The sequence below is a fragment of the Rhyacophila brunnea genome, unplaced genomic scaffold (assembly GCF_057557595.1).
Source record: "Rhyacophila brunnea isolate RB1 unplaced genomic scaffold, BYU_Rbru_1.0 scaffold_4, whole genome shotgun sequence".
Lineage (NCBI taxonomy): Eukaryota > Metazoa > Arthropoda > Insecta > Trichoptera > Rhyacophilidae > Rhyacophila > Rhyacophila brunnea.
In genome coordinates this window covers 1,584,016-1,609,801 of record NW_028233068.1, presented here as the reverse complement: position 1 = coordinate 1,609,801, position 25,786 = coordinate 1,584,016, and the positions used below count along the sequence as shown (strand labels likewise).

General features: G+C 32.2%; 1 protein-coding gene and 2 pseudogenes across 2 annotated transcripts in view; 2 read left to right on the top strand and 1 right to left on the bottom strand.

The window, feature by feature from the left end:
- Positions 1-25,786, bottom strand: part of LOC147066719 (synaptogenesis protein syg-2-like) — an 874,747-nt gene that overhangs the window by 317,534 nt on the left and 531,427 nt on the right. The gene's annotated exons all lie outside the window — the stretch shown is intronic.
- LOC147066722 (uncharacterized) lies at positions 700-9,105 on the top strand (annotated as a pseudogene).
- On the top strand, positions 9,261-10,480 carry LOC147066721 (uncharacterized; annotated as a pseudogene).

Below are 25,786 nucleotides of genomic sequence, written 5' to 3'. Positions count from 1 at the left end.
ACTGAGTAAGTATCTATTTCATAACTCCAGTGTCTGAAGCAACAGTAAATTAAATGAAATACTATAGTCTCCCTTAATCGAACCCATATATTAGGGTAGATTCACGAAACGTAAGCCACCTAGAAAATTTCCCTTAGCACTATTATTATGTCGCTTTAATATAGAAGTAGCGAGAAGAAAGAATAACTTATGTAGATGTATTCAATTATTAGCGGGATATTAACGGTATGCAACTATGGCGCTTAATTGTTATCATAAGAATATGAATTATAAAAGTTATATAAATTGTCACTATTATGTTAATATCAATATTATGTTAATATTTAAGGAATATACTCGTATTTAACTATTACGAGGGTTGTCTAAGAATTAAAGACCTTTATTAATTTTTGGCGACGTAGATGTTATTTCTCAAATGATGGCAGCACTATCGTGTAGTGTAGACTTTACTCTCCAAAAAGAGTGGTGAGCCGGCTCGGTAGCTGCTTTAGTATGACATTTGTGTCCGTTTGAGATGGAAACTCCGCTGTCGAATCCCGCCGCCTGCGAGGTGCGTTTAATCTATCGATTTCTCAACCAGGAGGGCGTCCACCCTATTGAAATTCATCGTCGTCTCACATCCAATTATGGTAATCTGATGAACCAGCGGAATGTCAGGAAGTAGTATATAGTTTTTGAGTGGTAGAATGAGTGTTCATGATGAGGAGGGGAGAGGAAGGAGGACCTCAATTGGTGATGTTTTGTTGAAGAAAATCAATGATAAAGTTCGTGGAGATCGCCATCTCACAGTTAGTGAGCTCGCAATTTTGATCCTAGACGTCGTTAAGTGTACCATACAAACGATTTTAAGGGGATTTAATTGGGGCATGCAAAGGTATGCTCGTCAGGTGACCAAAATGCTGACGGAAGCTCATAAACAAAATCGTGTGAAATGCGCTTAAGTCGTTTTGAACCTTTTGGACTCTAACTGGACTAATGGACTAAATGGGATGTCCTTCGTCATCCTGCTTATAACCTTGACCTAGCGCCAAGTTATTTCCATATTTTTCTTCACCTGAAGCAACATTTGGCTGGAAAACGCTACGAGACCGACGATGACGTGGGGGAAGAGGTGAGAACATTTTTGATGACGGTGGCGGAGGAGTTCTACGACAAGGGAATCAAGGACCTAGTGCGATGGCTCACCAAGTCCATCGATCGCAATGGTGACTTCGTCGAAAAATAGTGGGATATGTACCTAAAATTTCTTGTATTTTTTTTTATAAAAATAAAATTTTCCTGATTTTTAAAATAATAAAGGTCTTAAATTCTTGGACAACCCTCGAATAATATAGGGAAAAATATAAACACTTAATAGCAATTCCAGAATGTTTTTAGTATTCCTTCATAATTAAACTAGTATTTATGTACTTGGTAGAATTCCATGTATACATATAAAATTATATATTATCAGGAAGAAGAACGTCAATGATTTGAATTCTTCCATCTTTACCCGTCATATATAAGCAAACAGTTTCTATGACGTTATAAACATACCTGTATAATTTTTTAGCACTTTATTATATGGTCCATAGATAAAGCAACACGGGCTGATGTAACAACCATGCACCGTGCTTATAGCATGAGCACGAGAAAAAGAAAAAAAACCTTTAATTGCTCATACATAATAAAATATATCTTTAGCGTCATTAAAGCCAGATATACATTATAATCACGTCACGTGAACTCATATATTGGGAAATCAGTAAACAGTATACGGGAAAGATGAATTTGCGGTGATTTTAAGGAAAACGGTATTTATATCTCGAGATATAATATTTATTTTATCATGGTGAAATGATCACGGGATATATAACAATGCAAATGAAATAAAATGCAATGAAAATAACTGGGCGAGATATCAGCAAGTAGTTATACGCAATCCTTAGGGGCAATAGAAGACCTGGATGAGAAGACTAAAATGGTTACACTACGCCGCAGGAGATTTGAAGATGCTCGATAAAAATTATTGGAAATCGCGGTGACGGATAAGTATTCTAAAGGAGGCCAAGACTCGCTAAGGATTATAGAGAAGTTCGTTGATTTTTCTCTAGTTACAGTTAAAACTCTTTTGAAAAAAAGCTTTCTACTCGTACCAATGATTTTTGCACTTACTAATTAATTTCCGTCTCAGATAACACATAATATATTTATAGGTATGTATATAAAATATTGAAGTAAAGCGACAATTTAAGCGTAGTCACGTCTAATATAGGAAAGACTGGGGACAATAGAAACAGCGGCTATAGCAGCCGATTCACATGTCCGAATCACGTGAGAGTTTGCGAAACTAAGCGTCATTGGGAGCTTCTGCCGCTCAGCAGTCGTCCGTCGAGCGCAATCCAGAGCGGACCTGTATACCTCGCAAAAACGTTATTCCCACCATTTAAGTAATATTTTGCGTTCATCGAAAAAGTGTGACTGAAGATACAAAAACATTAGTCAGGTGATTTCAATTATATTAACATATTTATTTGTCTATCGATTTTAGGTGGAAAAGCTTACATTATTGCAATTGATCATTGTTTACAAAATAATTAATGGTTTAAAAAAAATGGTGCGGGGACAATAGAAACAATCTAAGGTGGGGACGTTAGAAACATATTTCTACTGTTAGTCCAGTGCATCGATTGTCATGGTTGGTCACACAAAGCATGCACTCAACAAAAATTTAACTATACATGTCACAATTGCTTATCAGAATCAATTTTTACTACTACTTATATTTTACTATTACTTTTTAGTCTCGTTTTTATGACTTACCAACTACCTACTTACTTTAATATTACTTATTGTGTTGTTACAATATTTATTTTTATTTTTTCCAATGTTTACTTTAATTTACAATAAAATGTAATTAAATAAATCTGTTTTCTTAATATTAGCACTAAAGACGCCATAGAATCTAAGTACTGTTTCAATTGTCCCCAGTATGTGTTTCATTGTCCCAGGCACGGGGACAATTGAAACACGTTCCGAATCTTCACTATTTTTGTAATATATCTTTGATGCATGGTTGTAGACCATATTATATAAAAATAAAACAGAAACAAGAATAGATATGACATCAATATCTTACTTAAAATTATTGAAGTTTGAAATATGTAAGGAGAAAAAAATTCTAAAACCCAAAGTGTTTCAATTGTCCCTGGTCTCCCCTACTTAGGATAAAATTCACAGAAAATTGTTTTTAATAAAGATCAAATAGTTTAAATGAAGTGATAATTTTAAAAAGATTTCAGTAAAATATAACGAAAAGTCTCAATGTCGATAAAATGTGAGCAGTATTTTAAATAGTTTAAAATGTTCACTACTAAGATTGTGAACTTAAGACGTATACTTTTTAAATAAATTAGAAGTATTTGACGTATACAGATGACCTACCAACGATAGCGTTAAATTAATTAAGCGTCTCTCACCTTTATCAGGTAGAATTTTTGTCCTTTTCCATTCATCCTTGACTTATATAAGAAGAAAAGGGACAGGCGACAAACAAAAAAAAAACATGAAAAATTGCGTTTTTTTTCCTAAGCGGTGAGACGCTGTGTAGTGTGTACGTTGTTCATAAGGGTTGTGAAAAGCCTAATAATATTTGAGAATATTTATTCTAATATCAGTCATCTTTAATAAACAAAAAACGCTTGAAAAATGCAAAAGATTAGATAGTAATTAAAGGTACTAAAAGCCATACATTTTGCTAATAGTCAAAATACTATATCAATATAATCTTGAAAATGTAGGAAGCCAAATTATCAGTTGTCATTTAATCTTGAGATGTTTATAGCTCAGCTAAACATCAAAGCGTCTTTGTGTATCCAAATGTTTTTGAGAGAATGTAACTGATTGAAACTAACATGTGATATTATTATGTACCTCCCCACTGTACGCATTTTTTTTTTTTAAATATAATGTAAATATTAATCTTGTGTAAATGGAATGTAAAAAAAATGTATAAATGTGCAGTTAAATAAGTGCAGCTGAGACTTAACATATGTATGCATATACTAGGTATTACCGAATTGAAACTAAATTCTGATTTAAACACAATTGTACTAAGTACCTACTTACCAGTAAAATAAGCTGGAATTGATAGTAAATGTAATTCTAACGGGTGTTTTTTATAGATAAAACTTATGATACTGTGCTCAATTTTTGACAAGTTTGGTCGGTGTAGTCTGAAAAAATATCATGAATAGAGTCACGCTTGAACTAGGCTACTAAATTATCTAAATTTATTATGAAAATCAGTCGTTTATTCACCCAACTTATAAACTTAAAAATGAGACAGGCGTTTCGTTCAATAAAGATCATAACCGAACTATGATGAATGATTTAAAAAAAATAGATAACATTGATCCAGCCTAGATATTGTGATTTCAACAGGATAAGCCATCCGGCGATCTCAACCATCGACTTATTGAAATTAAAACAGTGACAGGTTGATTTAGAGAAACGGACCTGTTAAAATACGATTTGACACTTTTGGACTATTTTCTGTAGGACTACGTGAAGTCACTAGTTTATGCTGATAAACCAGCAGTAATTGATGTCATGGAAGCCAATAATGTTCGTGTTATTCACGAATAAAATATAGAAATATCACGATATACGACCAGCAGCCCTATGTTGTAACTTGTGACATGAAGTCACCCGACGACATGACGTAATTGTGACCTATGCTCAATACACCCATCGAGGAGAGCCGCCCAACGCACACGGCTCACCATAGATATTATTATGCTGAAACACATATTTGTGTATGGGGACAATGAATAACGCCAGTATTAGAGTAGAGTTAATTTCTTGAAGACTATTGACTCACTCCGGTAGTACGTCAAAATGATGTTATATGACGTCATGTCATGCCCAAAATTAGAAGCGCTTCATCAAGAACAGCAGTGGTGACCATATGACCCCATTTAAAAATGTTATTCATCTTTTAAATAACAAATAGTAAAGGTTAATTCTTTGTGTTATTTTAATTTTATTATTATTCTTTACGTTTTAATTAATAGCAAGTCACGACTTTTAACATTTTTATGGTGGAGTTTATCATTGTTTTCAATTTTGATTCAATTAGTCTTGGATGATTATTTGATGATTTATCTTGAATTAGTCAATAAATTTAATATTACCTAGTAGCTAAAATCATCATCACAATCAAAGCGAATTTATTAGATTTAATTCACTGTAATTATTAAATAAATGAAAATTGGTCGTAAATTGTTAACTCTCCAAAGTTAAAACTATTTTTGTTTAAATTGAAGACCTTGATTGTGACTAACTTAAGGCCATTGGACCCGTTTTTTCCTGTCTTCTCAGAATCGTGGAAATGGCAAGGACGTTTAACACGAATTGACACATAATAAACACTTTATTTATTTAAAATCTGATAAATAATATTCAAATAACACTTTTTGTGTCATTAAAATTTTCTGATTCGCTTTACTTTTTAAAATAAATGACAAATAGTCGGTCCTGTTTTCGAAATTGGCCAAAACGACTGTCACGCCACAGTGAATTTTTGAACTTAATAATAGTTTTGCAGGTATATATTGTATGAAAGAAATGTGTAAAACAATACATTTCATTGATTAACTCACGTACTTTTTTTAATTTCAGAAAAATAAAGATTTTAAAGCCATTTTAGTTTGAGTATACATCAGCCAATTTTGAATGACTTTTTCTCACAAAATAATATATACTGCACAATAAAAATATTTTTTTATTATAATATAACATTTCCGTAATACTATAAATAATAATTAACAATGAAAAAATAAATAAAACCCTATAAATTCGGTACAATTAGTGACGCTATATTACCAAAACACGTCGTACGTTTTCATGTATTTATCCTGTTTTCATACGTTTTAGAAATATAATTATTTTGCAAAATTATTAAAAAAAGACAATTTGATTGATTGATCCATACAGTTTTTCCATTATTTCGATATTAATTAGTTAGTCGGCAACCAACTGGGACCAGGTGAAGACGTTTGTTTGTTTTCCAAAATTTAGTTCGTTGCGGAATATTATTTTAATTCGCGTAATATTTATTATATAACAACAGTGTTCATAAAACGTAAGGCTGTCACAGGGTTGCCACGAGTTTTATAAGGTAGGTTGCGTTAATTTCTTGAAATCAAAAATATTATTATTAAATTTTTGTGCACGTTAATTTAAAATATAATTTACCAAACTATATTCTTTGAAGGTTGCTTCGTATTATACACGGGAAAATCATGAGCGGTACATTTGCCAAACCAAGCGCTGGTCGCCGTCGAAATGGAAAAACATCTCAAATGATTGCCCAACGGTACGTCAAATATTTTTTGTATCCTCAGATAATCATGCCTTTCGGTTAGCAATTTATTTTATGATAATTATTATTTATTATGTATTATTTTTATAATTATTTTTATAATACACTCACGATGGCATCGCGGCTTAAGCGTTGGCTTATTGTGTCGTGGGTCCCAGGTTCGAATCCTGGGTCTAGCAAGTACACATATTAATTTTCAATTTGTGTTTAAGTCAGAGTATGGACTTTATATGTTAAAAAGTGGCTGACATACATTTCTCGTAAAAACAAAAATCTGTCAATACAAACCTCCATCCTGTGCAGGCCCATATGATCCTATTAGGATCGGACATAGTTGAAAAGAATATTATTTTTTACTATCCCACAGTGGAGTAGTTGGCGTAGCGCAGTGGGTGTGGGTTCGAATCTCACCTCTGGCAAAATTACATGTTTTTGCAATGTGTGTTTAATCCATATTAACTACCATTCTTCATAAAAAGTCCGATAGTATTAGCCTCCAGCTCCGCTGAGTACTTAATGTATATTACTTACTTTATTATATTAGATACTAACCTCTAATTTGTTAAATCATATATTTTTATTTTTCAGCCAAAAAAAAAGCAAACTACAAACCCCCGATGACAGTGCAAAATGGGAACGTTTACTAAAGGAGCCGATTTCACCTAGTACGACGGTCGAACCAATGGTAAGAAAAGCTCTAACATAGTTTGTTGCCACCGGAGCATTTTAATTAATGTAGTAATTAACGTGATATTTGCCATTTACAAATTAATTGCGCATAATGCGTATTCCACGCTCCCCGGTACCAACGAGTTAGTTATCTAGCCGCAAACGCAATATTATGGATACTTATTATTTAAATGTAAGAAATCAAACATTTAAAAAAAAAATTCAGTGGACAACCCTCGTCCAATGTAATGAATTGTGTAGTTAGCTGCTGCCAAAACTATATGAATTATATGCACATTACAACTCATGGAAATATGAGACCTACTAGTGATGTAGCGAAAGTCGACATTGGCAAGCCATATTAATTTGCATATACCGTTTCGATATTATCGGCTTGTCATCATTATTATATAGGCCGGCCAGGTGTTATCAATAATTATAATCATATAGATTAAATAGTTTCTTAATTTGGATATAAACAGTTTTTGCATTGATTTAATTTTTAATACGTGTATTGTTTCAATAATATAACACACCTTTCACTTCCCGTTTTTATTTATTATCTATACTATAATTTCGAAAATGTATTTGGATGTTTGTATGTTTGTAACGTCGTGTCGGTTTCTATACCATTCATCCGATTGCGATGAAACTTTAGTGAGTTGTTATGTGCATACCCGCGAAGGTTTCTGAATTAGAAAAACCATCTTCTTTTTCTTCTTAATTCTATCTTCTTTTATTCGTATGGTTCCTATAGCATTCATCCGATTGCAATGAAACTTTGGTAAGTTGTTGTGCGCATGCCCCCGAAGGTTTCTGAATTAGTATTATACAAAATACAAAGTTTGTTTGTTTGTTCCATCCAATTTTGATTTTTTTTACTACATATTAATACTATTTATAACGTTTGCATATTTTGGATTCGATTTTAATTTAGTGTTCTTTTGTTTGACCTTTACTCCTATTAGAATTATTTTCATATTGCCATATTGTATTACACAGATATATTAGATAAATGTATCTACGAAGCGACCATGTGCGATGCCGAGTACTTCAGCTAGTGTTATATTATATTGTATTATTAATTTTATACTTTATTTATTTCAGAAACGTGCGTCTATTGGGAAACCGCTTCAAGATTTGGATGGACGCCGCATTGTAAATTTTAATTATTTTTTTAAACGCCTCATTGAAATATCGAGTCATTCAAATGTTTTTTCGTGTACTATGGCGAATTTATACATATTGTCCGAAGTTAGAAGAGGGTTTGTATCTGATTTTGTAATTAAGTGTAATATGTGTGATTTATCTTTTACTCTCTGTACGGATGAACCAAAAGCGAAGCAATTAAACCATGAAATTGTATCGGGCGTTATGAGCACTGGCTGTGGATATTCAGGATTGGTTGAAATGATGTCTGCCATAAATATTCCATGCATGTCGTCTAAGTTTTACGCTAAAATTCACGCAGATTGCTGTGAAGCTTGGCAAAAAGTGCTTTAAATAGTATGGAAGAAGCGGCACGTTGTGAAGCAGAGTACGCAAAATCCATAAAAAGTGTAGATGGAAATGGTAATCCCATGATTACAGTGGTAGCGGATGGGTGCTGGTCAAAACGTTCGTATAAAAACAATTATTCAGCGCTGTCCGGCGCAGCGGCAATTATTGGTGTGCATACCGGCAAAGTATTATTTTTAGGTATTAGGAATAAATATTGCTCGATATGTGATCGTGCATTACAAAAAAATAACGATTGTCAAGTCCCCGATCACAAATGTTACAAAAATTTTACTGGTAGCTCTCCCAGTATGGAGTCGGATATATTGGTAGAAGGTTTCAAACAATCTTTGAATGCATATGGAATTATTTATTCAAAACTAATTTCTGACGGAGATAGTAGCACTTATAAAAAAATTTTGGAAGCACGGCCGTATAAAAATATTACTGTTGAAAAAATTGAGTGCCGTAACCACTTACTCCGCAATTTTTGTAATAAACTAAGATTACTCTCTGGAGATACCAGATATCCACTGAATGTAAGAAGACAGCAAATATTCTTCGATTACGAATAGCCATTAGTTCTGCAATTAAATACCGTAAGAGCGAAACTACCACGCCAGGTATAAGAATAAAAGATTTATTTCATGATATCTCAAATAGCCCTAAGCATGTTTTTGGTGACCACAAAGAATGCGCTAAATATTTTTGCAAAAATAGTCATTCCGATATGACAGTAATCGAAGAATTAAAAAAATGCAACATTTACATCAAAATTGAAAACATTGTTTCTTTTCTCGCTGTGAGGTCTAGAAGTTTAATCTATGATGTAGATAACAATGTTGCTGAAAGGTTTAATAGCATACTTGCTAAGTATGTTGGAGGCAAACGAATAAATTTCAGTCTAAGGCAATCCTTTCAAGGCAGATGTGAAGCTGCAGCTGTCGCACACAATACTGCTCTTCCTTTGACCGCGCTTCATAAAACGCTGTTTAATAAAAGTCCTGGAAAGTATACAAAAATTATGGAACTTTCACGCAAAAAAAGTAGGCTAATTGCGTATAGGCCAAAGAAGAAGAATTTATTAAATTATATGTCTAAAAACCCCGATTATGGTGAATCTGCACAGCAACCAGACATGGATAATGAAACATTTAATATGGCAAAAGAATCGTTTTTAATGAAAATGGCTGTCAGTAATGAGGATATCCAAATAATCCAATCTGAAACCGTTTTGCAAGCTGGCTGTGGTAAGTGGCTAGAAATGAGAAGATCACGCATAACTGCCTCGTGGTTTGGTAGGATCTGTAAGCGACGAGAGAAAACAAGTTGCGTGAGATTAATTAAAGAAATGCTTTAAGGTTCGTCACTTTGTAATATACCATCTATTAAATATGGCAAAGACAATGAAAAGAATGCGATAAAGCAATTAAGTGACCAAGAAAAAATAGACATTGTGCCATGCGGACTATTTATTGATGCAGACAAAACATACTTAGGTGCCTCGCCAGATGGACTTTATAACGATGGGAGTTTTATTATTGAAATAAAGTGTCCATCATCAGCCTCTAATATGGAAGTTGACGATGCCATAAAACAGAACAAAATAACATTTTGGAGACATAAAGAAAATAAAATATCGGGGTAAATACAAACCATGACTGGTATTACCAAATTCAAGGACAGTTGCACATTGCAAATAAAGATAAATGTCTTCTTGCGATTTGGACAGGAGAAAACCAAAAAATTAAAGTAGAGTATATTTTCAAAGATGACGGCTTTTGGATAGATAAAATGGAATCCCAACTGACAAGATTTTATATGAATTGTGTATTGCCTGAACTCGTTGATCCTAGACTAACACGGTCGATGGATATAAGAAACCCTCAATATATATTAGATGCTATCAATAGAAAAGAAAATGAAATTGTAAAAAAGAACAATTTATAATTGTTATTCTAATACATTACTTACCGTTTAGCCTATACTTACACTAATTACATAAGGAATCAATTACTAATTTTCTATACACTAATGTTCCAAAATCCTCCGAAGCGTTCAAAACGTACTACCCAGTGCTTATAACTGCTCACCGCGTAGTATTTTGTTTACCACGATATACCTAATGGTTTCTTAAGTTTTAATTTTTAGACAACATTTTTAAAAATCGTGCCTCGCAAAATATTCATTGAATTGCTTTCTTTTTTGAGTGCAAGCATAGTCCTGTTTTTAAGTCATGTTTTTATAATCTAATAAAAACACAATAACACCAGAATGTTTTCATGCCATCTTGTGAATGTTTTAACCCTTTGTGGAGTGACGTTTCTTAAAATTACCGGCATCTTAAATAAGCATAATATACCTACTATTATGTGTAAAATATTTTTTTTCTCAACTTACAATAAAAAGCAATATTTTCAAACATAAACTAATATTATTTTGTAGATTGGCATCATTGATTTCGCAAAAATCATCTGTCAAAAGGAAGTTGTCGGTGTTTTTCGATTATGTGTTGTTTCTCTTGTTTAATTCTATGTTAGGTACTTTTTTTTATTGTTATTCTTGAAAATATAATATTTAGAAAAGTATGTTATATAATATTTATAAATTCAGCATGATAACATACAAATAGCGAACCATAATGTTCCGTCAGGCATTTGCCACCATTCTTTTTTTTACGTTTTACAAATAGTAGTTGTTCGATGTTATTTGGATAAATGTGACATTATTTTGGTGTAGTTTGGGACAAAATAATAGTACTTATCTTCTCAAAATATTCAAAAATTCTGATAAAAAAGACATGAATCCAAACAATACTGATCTACGGCTCAGAGTTTTGAAAGGCACAAAGGCCGATGAGCATGCGCTCGATGTACACGAGATATACATCATACGATACGAATCATACTACATAGTACATACATGATACCATGTATGTATGCTTATACTAGGTTCCCTAGTTCTTTGCTACCACGTCCGGCACGTGCATGTACCAAGAACTAGACACCAAGAAGAGTGGAGGGAGCCAGTATCCAGAGCCAGGCCAGAGCCAGAATCCAGTAGTTGTTCGAGTGATTATGAATAAACTAAAATATAGTTTTATTTTTACCCTTTTATGACTTACATTTGCCTTCAACTTATATCTAAAAATATATATGCTTGCAGAAAAAGAGTGGTCCAAATTGCCTGTCGGTACTTTAAAACACCACACATTTTTTTTATAAACGGTTGTATAAAGTAAAGTTTGTGAGCTCTAGTGGGAGTGGGCTCTAGCTCTAGGGAGCCATACTGATACAAAACAGTCGAAAAATATATAAATTTTTCATTATTTTTTATGTCAGGCAACAAATTGTTAAACGTATAATTTGTAATGTTAGATGAGAATTAATAAAATTATTTTGTTCACACCTTTGTTTTTTTATACATACACACTGAATTTGCCGTGGGAAAATTATATAATACATACCTATACATATTTGAAATACCTCAGAAACATACATAAGTATTAGATTTTTTTTGAAAAATATTTACACTGAATTTGGTGGGCCTACAATAATAATATGATAGGTTCAAGAAAATGTATCACTTCACAAATTTAGAATATCAATAATATGACGTTCTTATTTGGAGGTCTACTATTTTTATTCTTATAATTTATTCTACCTACTACCTACAAAAATTTATAAAATTTGTTTGGAAAAAAATATTATTTTATTAAATAATACTTTCAAAACCCCTGATTTCGTTCAAATTCGCTGGCGGCGGCAGACTACAGACACATTCATATTGCACTGTAGATTGAAATGTTATATTATAATGCTTCTATATACCTATAACAATAACATGTTTATTTTGTTCCAAGGCTTGTCGCTTACGTCAAATTTGATTCTTGCAAATCAACCCATACGCCTTAAAATAGTAGTGGTGGATCGTCTCCTTACTCATTCCAGTTAGAGTAATAATAATCTGTAGCTACTCAGTTCGGAGGTCAAGTTTGTAGAAGAAATATTTGCGCTCGGAAATTTCTTTGCCAAAATACTCTCTGTGAAATATGTGAGGCTTTTACAAAATGCCCTCTGTTTTATTGAATAAAACATTTTTGGGTCATGTTGTCCTAGGGTCTTTTTAAATCACGTTTTGAGAAAAAAGAAACGAAAATCATTGCTGTCTTTATTATTTGAAAGAAAAAAATATTTGCCTCACAAATAAATTCCATTTTATCAGACGTATCTATAAAATGATATATATCTATAAGATAATTCTACAGTAAAAATATCGTCATCTGTTTCTCTACAAGATGTTTGTAATATCAAGAGTAACACAACGTGGTGTGGAGAGACGAATGCTGGGAATATGCGTCGGTATTGGAAAATAAACAATTGAGTAAGAGAGCAAACAAAAGTTTTAGACATAATATACTACGAAGTGGAAATGGGCAGGCTACATAGCTTGAAGGATATATCGCGGGTGACTATGCATGTGATCATCAAACTTAGAGAAAATCCGTGGTAATGAAATACCGAGTAAAGTGGAATAAACATTCAGAGGCCTTCATTAACCAGTAACTAAGATGATAACGATTATAAATATTAATGTTATCTAATGGATTCAAGCTCTGTACTATTCCATTTAAGTCGTTTTTTGAGACCCGGGTTTCGCCTTTCGGCATCTTCAGGCGTCGTGTACACTCACCAAAGGCAAACACACACTGACAACGAACACCCTTAACTCTACCTTATATAGTAAATCAATACAATAAAGTAGGTACAAACTACATTACATACCTATTTAGTCAGAGGTTACAGTTGTTGTAACCTCTGACTAAATAGTAGTTTTTACCTACTTTATTGTAATGATTTACTATATAAGGTAGAGTTAAGGGTGTTCGTTGTCAGTGTGTGTTTGCCTTTGGTGAGTATACACGACGCCTGAAGATGCCGAAAGGCGAAACCCGGGTCGCAAAAAACGACTTAAATGGGATAGTACAGAGCTTGAATCCATTAGAATTTAAATTAAAATTCCATCAAGTACCTTCGGTCGAAAATATTAATATTAATGTTATCATTGGTCGGATGTGGTCATCATTCTGCTGGATGAGAGTATTACGTAGTATAGTCATGTCCAACTTTAATTACACTGACATCCAGTATCAAAACTGGCTACTCATAGTTCATTTTGATCAAACAAACGTACATATTATATTCAGCTGAGGACACTGAGGCATTACAGATTAAATAACCATACGTGTGTTTCTCAATCACAAAGAAATAGGTACTCAATCTCCAATTTGTCATGAAAGTGATAAGTTTTTGTCTTCTTTTGGGCACCCATAGCACTAATCTTCAAACTATTCTCCTAATGTGCAAAGAGCCTACTGTGCGACTTTAAGAGGAAACCATGCCTCAGTTTAATGCGCGGAGTTCACATCTCTGTTTCCTCTCACTCCCGCATAAGTTTGTGAGTGATATAATACGAATTAGGTGATACGACAACGTTACGTGTTTTTTCTTATGTTTAATATGAAAATGTCTTCCACGTAAGCTTCTTTTTCTTCGATGGCGCTACAGCTCAAGTCGAGCCCTGACCTCCTCCACCCCCGTCCTCCAGCCGGAACGGTCCTCCACACGTCTTTTCTAGTTCATGATTTTTAGCAGCTGGTTGGCATCTTTTGTAATGTTGTCACCCCATCGTGTGCATGGTTTTCCCACTGGTCTTTTCCCCCCTGGGTTTCCTTCAAGGATCTTCTTCGGTATCCGTGACTCAGGCATGCGGTGGACATGGCCCGTAAGACATTCTACGTAAGTTAGTTAAAGAAATACAAATAAGAATGGTTAATGCTTCTCATTCAAAATCTTATGTATCTAATGGTAGCATGGTATGAAGAACTTGCACCATTCCATGCTACCATTTTTTTTCAATGATAGGAAGAAAAGGGGGGAAAATAGTTAATTAAAATGATTTGAATTAATTTTACTTTAACAATAATTAATAGATGATACTATTTTATGCAAGAAATATTTTAAAATACAACGAAAAGAAACACAGCTGTTTCAAAATTTGGCCTAAAATTCTCTTACGCCAAAATTCTTTTATAAAATGTATTTGATCCGGAGCAAAAAGATCTCAATGAGATTGGCGAATATGTAACAATCGTTATTCATAAAAAGTATATTAATATAACCCTCCACACTGTGGATACACTCGTCTTAAAAAGAGCACGGTGAGTTATCTATTTTTACAAATATTCATAAAAACTCTCATTATCTAAGTAATATTTTTGTTGTTGTGGATTGAGAGTTTTATGTTTTCAAAGAAAAATTACACGGCGAGATTATTGATTGGCTAGGTACCTACGCCAAAGAGAGCAGGTATAAACAAAGGAAGGTAGGCATATTATTTGTATTGTTTACTTTAAAAAATACTGTCAAAAGTATTTTTTATTATTTTGAAGACTCATGAAAAATTAGACAGAGAGTAAGTATATCACCACCGCAGATCTAATTTGTTGTAAATGCGATTTAAAAATCGTTCTATGTTAATCATGCTTAATTATTGAATATAATATATTAATATAATAATACAACATATATAATTCCGGGTAGTAAAGAATTAAGATAATTGGTATATGACATGATAATGCTTGAGTGACATCCGACTTAAGTGATAACTAGGAAATCCAATCCCGAGCCAAAATCTTGACCCGGGATTTCGGGATTACGATTTGACAATCCCGGGATTGGAATTTTTTTTTCAATAGTTAATATAAATTTTTTATATACTTATACAAATACAATGATAAAATCGGTCAAAAATAAATCTAGTATAATTTATACTATTTAAGACAATTATTGTTAATATTGTGTACGTTCAATCTTGGAAATACATACATAGGTTTAATGGAGTACATAATATTGTAATATAAATAATAATGTGAAAGTAAAACAGTTTTATTTATTTATGAAAAGATGACAAATACAAATTATGTTTACCAATCCCGGGATTCATATGTATCGAAAATAGTTCGGGATCCCGGGATTGGAATCACTAGTGATAACTAACAAAAATAATACTGCGATGTATAATATTAATTAAAAAATATTCTAAAATGTGTGGATTAGACAATGATGTTATAACATCACTGGAATTAGGTACCATAAGAACTTTTGAGAAAATAAAAATAAAATTATAGGTACTATAATTTTCTATTAATTATCTAAGTTCTTATCGCCTACAGTAGTACAATTTCAGCCACAGCTTTATTACAACCCAACCAGTGCGTATGCCGTATGTATATGGAAATAAACCAATACTAGTAATATACCGTATATAAAATTCGTCATACTATTAAGATCTACTTGTCTTCATCAAGAGCCAAGACCCATAGTCCAGTGGTCACCTAAACACTCCGCGTGCAATGATGCTTAACTTCAGTGTTTGAACAGAAATTATTTTAGAAAGTACAATATTCTTCTTCTGTAATAACACTATAGCCCAAACCTACAATTGGTATCCTAGATTATCCACCTTCAATAATCGGTTGCTCCTCTTCAATTGTTCCCCAGCTGTAGGTCCATGCAATCCTTTCAATACCATCTCTCTAACGTAAAGGATATTTTCTCTGAGCATCTGTGAACCATCTTTTATATGAGTGTCATATTTGACCATTGCAGGCATCCCATCTAATTTTGAAGCGAGAATTTCAATATATATGTAGAGCCAAAGAGCATTACATAGATTATAGTACAAGTAGAATACGTAAGTAAAACTATAAATAAAATCCATTTAGCAGAGAATATAGGTCTCCATAGATTAGCAGAGTTTTTTTAATATGCCAATATCTTTATAAATCATTCACCAACCATGCGGTTCTTATTTTATAACCAACATAAAATGTCATGTTGTCAATGTCTTACATTTATAATTTGTAAAGTTCACTATGTGTAAAATAAACACATTTAAATTTCAAAAAACCAAATGACAATGTTTTAATAAGTAAAGGTATAAATAGTTATAAAAAATATTTACGTATATTATATTATAATCACCTTGCAGCAAAAATTTACTTCAGGAAAATTCTTTCTATTTATAAGTTGAAATCTACATTTTTGTTAAACCTAAGATTGTGTTCAACATTTCTTAAAACAACTGAATCGTAAAAAAGTGCGATATTTATACTGGAAAAAATGTTTTTTTAACGTTTTCTTTTGTAAAAAAATGAGAAATTTTAATTCCTTTGTTAAAAATCAAGCGCTTACCCACGCTTGATAAGAATTTCCCAAATAAAAAAAGATATTAAACGCCACCTCAGGTATTTTCCAGCGTAAAAATTGAAATGAAGACGAAGCCGGAAAATGTTTAACCTCTTTACTGTGGCTGTGTTATAATTGACTACTATTGTTCGTTTTAATGATAATATTTTATTCAAAAACAAATACAGTGCTCACCTGTTACGGTTGTCATTAATATTAGATAGCATTTGAATGTTGAGATAAAAATATGATGATTTATATTCGCTTTATGGGGGCGAAATGATTACGTGGTATTTAGTATACAAATGTAAAGACAGGGCTGGGTTGGCCACGTGTATATGGCCATATTATATAAATAATATATTGTTATTATTAAGGGCTACCAGTAAGAACAAGTACGTACACATCACCTGGCCGAAGACCTGGATGACCGAAATTGATGGGTCAAAGACAGTTTGACGCCGCTGACTGGTAAACCGCCGGTAAAAATAATGAAATTCATGAAAAATAAATGAATATTAGACCGCGTCCAGACGCGTGTAATGTAACGCGAATTTGTTGTGTAGTCGTAGCTACGATCTTTATATGTAATGCTCGTAGCGACGTTCGCGCTGATCCATCGGCTGTCGGTTTTAAAGCCGCATTTAGACCAAATGAGTGAATGTTTGTTCTTTCCCTACTCCAGCAAAATTCTCTTGACGCAAACGCTTTTTGTTGAGCGAGTATAAGAATTTCATTCTTCGCCGGAGTGGGGGAAGGACAAACATTCGTTTGCTTGGTCTAAATGCAGCTTTATACGAACGCAAAGGAGCTCGCAGTGCTCAAGAACTCGAATCACAACAGGATTCGCGTGGAGATCGTGTGCCGTCCATACAAATTTACGTTACATTTCACGTTATATTACACGCGTCTTGCCCCTTCATGATGACTTAAAACAACCAGTGGCTAGCTAAAGTCTATTATAGGGTACTTACCTAAAATAGAAAATTTTGTCTTAGTTTTAAGTAATTTACATAACATTTAGTAATAAGTAGGTATTTATATTTTTATTTATTTGCATAAAATATTATTAATGATGTCCCCTCTAAGGAAATAAAATAGTATTTGTAAATATACTACATTAGTGTGAAGTTTGATTATATTCACAGAAAAACTTGAGATAGTCGGAGGGCTGCAGAGCGAGACAACACAAACAAAGAACCCTCAAAAGCAACCCACCCCGCACCACGCTCAGTCTTAATCGACCATATTACGAAGCTGCTTGATGTTTGAATGTGAAGAATCAGCAGTTTTTTTTTATGTCAGGAGCAAATACCTAAGACTGAGGTCGCCACGCTCTCACGTGAGCTTTCACTGAGTTACAGAGTTGACTAATAAAAGTTAATAAAAAGTGCCATGGGAGAGAAAGGCATGGAGAACTAAAATAAAAGAAAATGCATCTAATTATAATTATGATACGAAAACAAATGTAAATAATACGGACATTCTCAGAGGAAAGAAAAAGCGATATTATAATATTGTTCATGAGTCCTATTTTCTGTTATTATCAATCCTCCATGAGAAGAATCTTGCTCATTTGCTGTAAGATGTCGTATTTTTTTCAGCTTTTATTAATGGAGAATATAGCTCAAATCTGTCGAATACCAAAAGACGATAGAAATAATTATTAAAAATTAAAAACAAAAAATGTCTGAACCAATATACGCCTGAAAGATAGATATTGAATAAAAAATAACACATATTTAGATTAAATTAACATTCGTATTTAAATAGATTCACTAAAAAGCAATTAACAAATGAAAATGTTCAGTGTATAAGCCCCTTTGTTAGTATAGATGTTTTAATAGCGTTTTTTTTCGATAAATATATATGTATATTATATATGTTTGTATTTCGATGATGTTGTTTATTTTTCTGCGATATTGACGTGACATGATGTTCTTTCGAAACACGTTTTTCTGACACGTGAAAAGGATATTATAACAGCTATATAAATTGATGAATTTTGCCAGTATTGGATGACCGGAGCAGTCAATGATGCAAGATAGAATGGATAAGAAACATTATCTACTCGTCTCTATTTTTGAGATATTTTATAGTATTTTTATTAATAATAAAAATAAGCTTTGTTCACCTTTTTCGGAAATCGATTAGTGTACGACTAGAGTAGATATATATAAAACATATGTTCACTTCATCATTACTGTAGTAGCGCTAGCTTCATTCATATGGTAGAGACTGGAGGCTGAATTTTTAAAAATATTTATTATGTAAATTGAATTGATAATTAAAAGCATGAGCAATAGGTATATATTAATATGTATAGAACTCAAGACTTAAAATAGAATAAATAGCATGGAAAATTCGACCATGTCTATCCATTAGTTGGAGCAATGAATCACAATGCGCCTCCAAGAACCCTGTCGCTCGTTAGTATTTATTTATATATTTAGAAAAAGAGTATTACGGCAATACAGCGATTGGCCAATGCGCCACAATACATAATAAATACAAATATATAAAAATATCTTAATTACAAATAACAACTAATATAACAAGAAAGTAGAAAAGACAGCATGTGTAAATATTAAAGAGACATGATAATATAATATACAATTATAAATTTAACCTATTTAATACGTCCACAAAGATTATATAGTTAATAAAAAACAAATCAACCTTTACGGTACCATCAAATAAGCTAATTGCACGATACACAGCATCATGAAACATAACATCTCTCCTGTGACGAGGTATCTTGAAGACCGCGGAGCTACGAGTGATATTGGTGGGAACATGAAAATTAATATATGCCAGTATATACGGATTTGCACTATCCTATGCCATACCAGCATCCCGTAGATCCGCCGTATACACTCTGTGTGTGGTATTTGGCGCCCTTCTAGGATGCCGAAATCCGGTTAGTTTGAAGAATAGGGAAATCAGGATGAAATTCTCTTGAGGAATCCGCGAGACGTGGCCGAGACATTATTGTCATGTTGGTAAAATACAATCAATATATTATATCGAAATAAATAATGACTATAAAATTGAATTCAACGCATATGAACGTCTGAATAGGATCTTCAAAAATGCTAAAACTACGATTAACGCAACGTGGCATGGGAAGGTGCATGTTAGACATAACGTGAAAAGACTACAAAAGAAATCAATAAATAAAATGTCTCCAATGTAATGAAATGGCATTTGTGCAGAATGTTGTTCGGCTGGTGGAAAACTGCTAGAGAAATGCACTATATTTATTCATATTTTTCAACACCACAATAAACTATGACGCAGTAGATTGATTCTGCTGATGATGATCAATTAAGTGAATAACTTGTTTGTAAAACAATATAATATATGCAGTTTACTTATAAGAAAAAGTTCATTAATAATTATTCCCAAAATACTTGATCTGGAATAAACCCTTAAAAATATTTACCTAAGCATGCGGATAGATTCCTGTGGATAACTTTACCAATACCCATGTCCTGGTTTTTAAGTAGACAGAAAATATAGAGTAGAAAATTGGGTCCAAATAAGCAACTAAGTATGCTCGTATATTTTTGATTAAAATTATTATCCGAGGATATTTTTTTTTGTATAAAATAAATCAATAAATAGATTGACAACAATATTGTAATATCCGTGATTTTTTACAGAGAGAGTATAATATTATATTATTAATTTATCGGTTTCCAATAAAACAATAACATCATCTTAAAATAATATATCCATTAGTTATTAATGGGAATATATCTTTAATTCATTTTATACCCATTCGTATATCTTGCGATGGGACTGTAACGTAGGCATATAAGATTTATTACATTATACAATTCTGGCTCAAAGTAAAAGAAAATCGTTCATGCATTATTCAGAATAAAATAGCTACGATTGATTGATGAATAATAAAGTATCACCCTTTATTTTATTAAAGTTCCTTTTTATTGCGGGCAGTAAAAAAGAAGAGTATCTTCAAAAGTTCAAGTGCTGAATGTTCAGTACTAAGATATAAAATAACAGGGTGTTATAAAATAAGAACTATTTAAAAATAAATTAAGTAATTGTTTAAAAAGTTGAATATTTAATGATTATATTTATCCTCACTCCGAAAATGTACCGTTGTCTTAAAATGTTTTTTTTTGTTTTGATAATAGAGTTAGAACACGATGCGCTAGATTCGTTTTCTGCGTCATAATTCTTAAGCTATGCACAGCTTCTAAGTGCACATAAGCGATTAATTAATCGGCCGATCAACAATCAGGTAGTCACGACTGTAGTAGTATTATAATGTGTAGAAGCGTCTTAATATGAGATTTTGTTGAGATTAAATAATGATTGTTGGCTAATATATTAATATGTAGCCAATGTAGGACGCATCATTTTAATTGCACTGAAAACTCGGGTTATCGCGATAATACTCTTTTTCGTGAGAATGGTTCAATTATTATATAATATTATATATACGTTTATAAGCAAAAGGGGGCTGATGACTAGAGAATTCCGGGCCGGGATATTGCACCATAAATAATGTGTAAGTTTAATATTATCAATAAAGTTTGGAGTATCTTAAAAATAAAGTTTTCTCTTCTTCTTCAATGGCTCTTTACAGCTCAAATCAACTATTGAACTCTACAATTCTTCCACTGTATTTGCCTCGGTCTAAATCAAGCAAAAATAAACCAGATATTCTTTTGTGTGATAAAAACATATTATTTTCCATGTGAGAAATTATTTTTATGATGGACCATATCAATAATAAATCGAAAAATCAAATAACCGATAAAAATGTGCCTACAATTAAAAACTACAAGCCACATACTAAACCATAAAATATCCAAAGAGATGCAAGAATGGTTTTGTTTTGTGTGGTACAATAACTGTACAATAATTATTTTTACACTGTCAATAATGCATTGGTTTTCATTGGTTTTTTAGGAATTTTTCTTCACTAAGTTAAAATAAAATATATCTCAGAGTATCTTTAGTATTTTTTTATATTTTGTATCTAAATTACCATAATATTTATCAGGTCAATTTACACATTGAGTCTAAGAATTTATAAAATAATGTCAAAATTAAGGACATGCTATATCTTAAATTATGTTTATCTAAAAAAAAATCTTTTTAGACTTAATAATAAATAGTTTACCTCTCAGTAAAATATAACATGCTATTAATTCATTTTAAATCAGAAATATTTGGAAAATCTAATATTAAATATGGCTCTCGAAAAACAGGAGTACCTTATACATGCTATTCTGTCACAAAATTTTGCCGACCTTTTACTTAGATCATAGTTATAGGTGAGATACCGCTTCATAGGAATTAAATGTGTTTGAACCAATTTGCGTCATCTATAATTACGGCACGAGATCAGAGGGGCGAATAGAAATAGTATTACATATTGGCATTTTTGGGTAGCATTCAGGAGTACATGCCACCGCTACGTAACGCACCTTTTTGGGATTACATAATATGATACCAAAGACTGACACATCTACTCATGCATTGGAGCGTTCATGACATGGTTACCCCTAAGGTTAGATCATCATCATGAGATACCAACTTCACAAAATTCAAAATAAACATAGTTGAATTTAATATAGAACGCCACTTTATTTTGACGTGCTTTAATTATTGCAGAATATAGTTTATTGTAGTATTTTTTGTGACAAAATTAAAAAAATGATTTAGCTAAAAATGACTCGATTTTATCCAGTTCAGATAATTTCACTTGAACATACATAATTTTGAAAACACTTCTCAGAAAATATTACAACCAAAATATATTTTTGAAAAAAGTAAGACACCCGCAGGAATGAACATGCATCTCTCGGGTATCGCGCCCACGCACATAGATCACTATACTGAAGGATTCATACTTAATTGCGACATATTTATATCAATGGCTTTTTTTTAATACTCTCTGAAGCGTTTTCCATATTGAGCTACTATTGGCGATCGGCTTTTGTATTTTAAATCAAAGTAGGTATTAGTTTATTTACTAACCGACGACACGCGTCACTCCAAGATTTTTACTTTTGGTTATAACATATTTTTCAGTGTTTTCAAAATTATGTATGTTCAATAATTGGAATGTTACATTCTTAAATCTTGTGAATTATTCTTTGAATAAAAAAATAGTTAATTCAAAATTATTGGCAAGTTCAAGTAAGTTATAACAAAAAATCTTGGATCATCAATTTAAATTTGTTTCGATTAAGTATAACTCCTTTAGCATAGTGGTCTATGTGCGTGAGCGCGATACCCGAGAGATGCAGGTTCGATTCCTGTGGAGGGGGGGGGGAGGGGTGTCTTACCTTTTTCATTTTTTTTTCTATTGGTCATAATATATTTTATCAGAGTGTTTTCAAAATTATGTATGTTGAATAATTAGGATGTTACAAATCTTGTGAATTATTCTTTGAATAACAATTTAGTTAATTTTCACTTAAGATAAAAATTATCGGAAGATATGAGATAAAATTAATTTCTTTTAAAGCGACTAACAATAATTACGATCTTCATAGTCACCCTGTAAATCTACTCCTATCACATACATAGTAGTGTTCGTTGAAGTCCTTACGGCTGACAATTACCATAACGTGATCCCATCGTTGTATGTCTACATACAAGGTGGCATCAAGCTCACAGTTAATATATTATTTTATTTTTCTTTTAATAAAAATAATCATCAATCTAATAAACTCTCAATACTTCTACTAGGTAATAAAAATAATAATTCTGTTTTTGGTAATATTTCTGAATCTGACAATTTATTTGCTTTGCTAGATAATGCAACAAAAAAACAGCTCCGCCTTGTAAAAGCTAGATGGCTTAATAACCCTCTCAACGTAAATTCTAAAATGACGTATCTATAGTTACCTACTGAAAACAAACTTATTATTTTGAGATATAATCTATTGGTTGTCTACTTTATGACATTTACACAATAATTGGATATTGTCGAAATGAAGTGACAGGACATAATTCAAAGTTATATTGACTTATATTATGTTTAAAATCATTTTTATAAAAATGTCAAAATCTAACATTTTATATTGATGATAAAACAAGACAGTAACGCATGACACAAATTATGTAGGTAGTCAAACAAATAGTCGTTAATAAGGTTAGTATGTAACTATAATGTAAATTAATGTAAGTATTACTATGTCAGTTCAACTTTTAGTCAGGTTGATGTCCACAAAGGATAATAATCATTCAGTTTTTTGTACATAAATTAGAGTTTTCTTACGAAGAGAAATAGCTTCACCTATCAACTGGACTTGAATAAAGTAACATTAAAAATTTTAGTCAATTTCGCACAGTGCACGCCGTTCACAACCAGAGTCTTGGCAATTTTCATCTCAGTATAAACGTGTTTTGAAAGGTGTTTTGTTTTATACGATGGTCTAAAAAGAAGAGTTTTAAGAAGTGGGGGATAGTAGAGGCAAAGTATATTGTAGGTACATAATTAATCCAATTACCAAAATATTTTGTACTTACTATTATACTTTTAAAATTAGATTGCTAAGGTATATAAATAGTGCACATTATTAGTCAATGGCGTTTTTTTCGTAAATATCAATTTAAAAACATTGAGATTTCAGGATTATACTACTGAATTTGCATACTGTACACGATGTTACCGCAGGGGATATGTAGTGACGTGATGCGAATGCATTGGCCCACATTACAAATGCAAGTGCACATAATAGTAATGATGCATTTTTGTACGAGCACAATATCACAAAGAATTACCTGTAGGGGTATTGGAAAACTATCAGCATACTAATCATTTATATAGTCATATTTATATTATGATAATCTAATGCAATGTACTCGCTATAGTATTATAAAAAGTATTGGTTTTTAACCAAAAGAAATACTATAAAGTTTTGAGGTTAGATGTATGACAGTGTAGTAAACAGATTAATAATATTGTTTACGAAAACAAGGCCCGTTTCAGAAGGGAAACCGGTGTCGCGCTCGATATAATATTATAGGAGGCCTTTGTATTCGAATAAAGGGCCCTTTGTATTATGTTTATGAACGCCCCAGAGCTAATGAGTCAACGCGTGTCCGGTAAAACACTTTTCCGTCGGCCGCTACATTCTCAAGCCGCCGATATACTTGTTTTTATTATCGCAGCCAGATTTATGTTCTAATTTATAACGCGAAATTACGCGTTGACTATAGTATATTTTTGCTTATTAACAAACCCGTAAGCCAAATACGAGCCTCATCTCTGAACAAAATTTTGCGGTAAAACAACTAAAATTTGCGCGAATCGACGACTGAATTTACAAGTAAATTAGGATACTTTGGTAGTGTTATTCAATCATGATTATATTTATCACAATTTTCCAGACTATACTGGTCATAAATATAAAAAAATGAGCACAGTATCACATCGATTTGACAGTGAATCTTTTCGTTAGTTCTATTTAAGCAAAACAAAAACATCCGTTTTTAATAATTAACTATTTCTTTTATTTAACGAATAATTCACATCGGTTAGTAATTGAAGTAGTAGGTAACTACTTTGATTTAATAAACAAAAATCGTTTGCCAATAGTAGCTTGATTTAGAAGAGCGCTGATGAGAAGGTATTAAAAGGCCAATAGTTAAAATGTGTCGCAATTAGTATGTCACCTCGTGGCATAGTGAATAATGCGCGGACGGGGCGTAAACCCAAGAGATGCAGGTTCTTTTCCTGCCGGGTGTCTTACTTTTTCAAAAAGATTTTTTCTATTGGTTATAATATATTTAAGTGTTTCTCAAAATTATGTATGTTCAAAAACATCCGTTATTAAAAATAACAGCGATCATTGTCAAACTTCGGTTTTTTTATTATTGAAGATTGACGACACCTACGTGTTTAAATAGAAAACTTTTTTGCGTATTAAGTTATTGTTGATTAACTTAAATTAATTGGTTTACGACTGTAGTATTTATATTAAACTTCATACATTCATTTCTGAAAACCGATCAA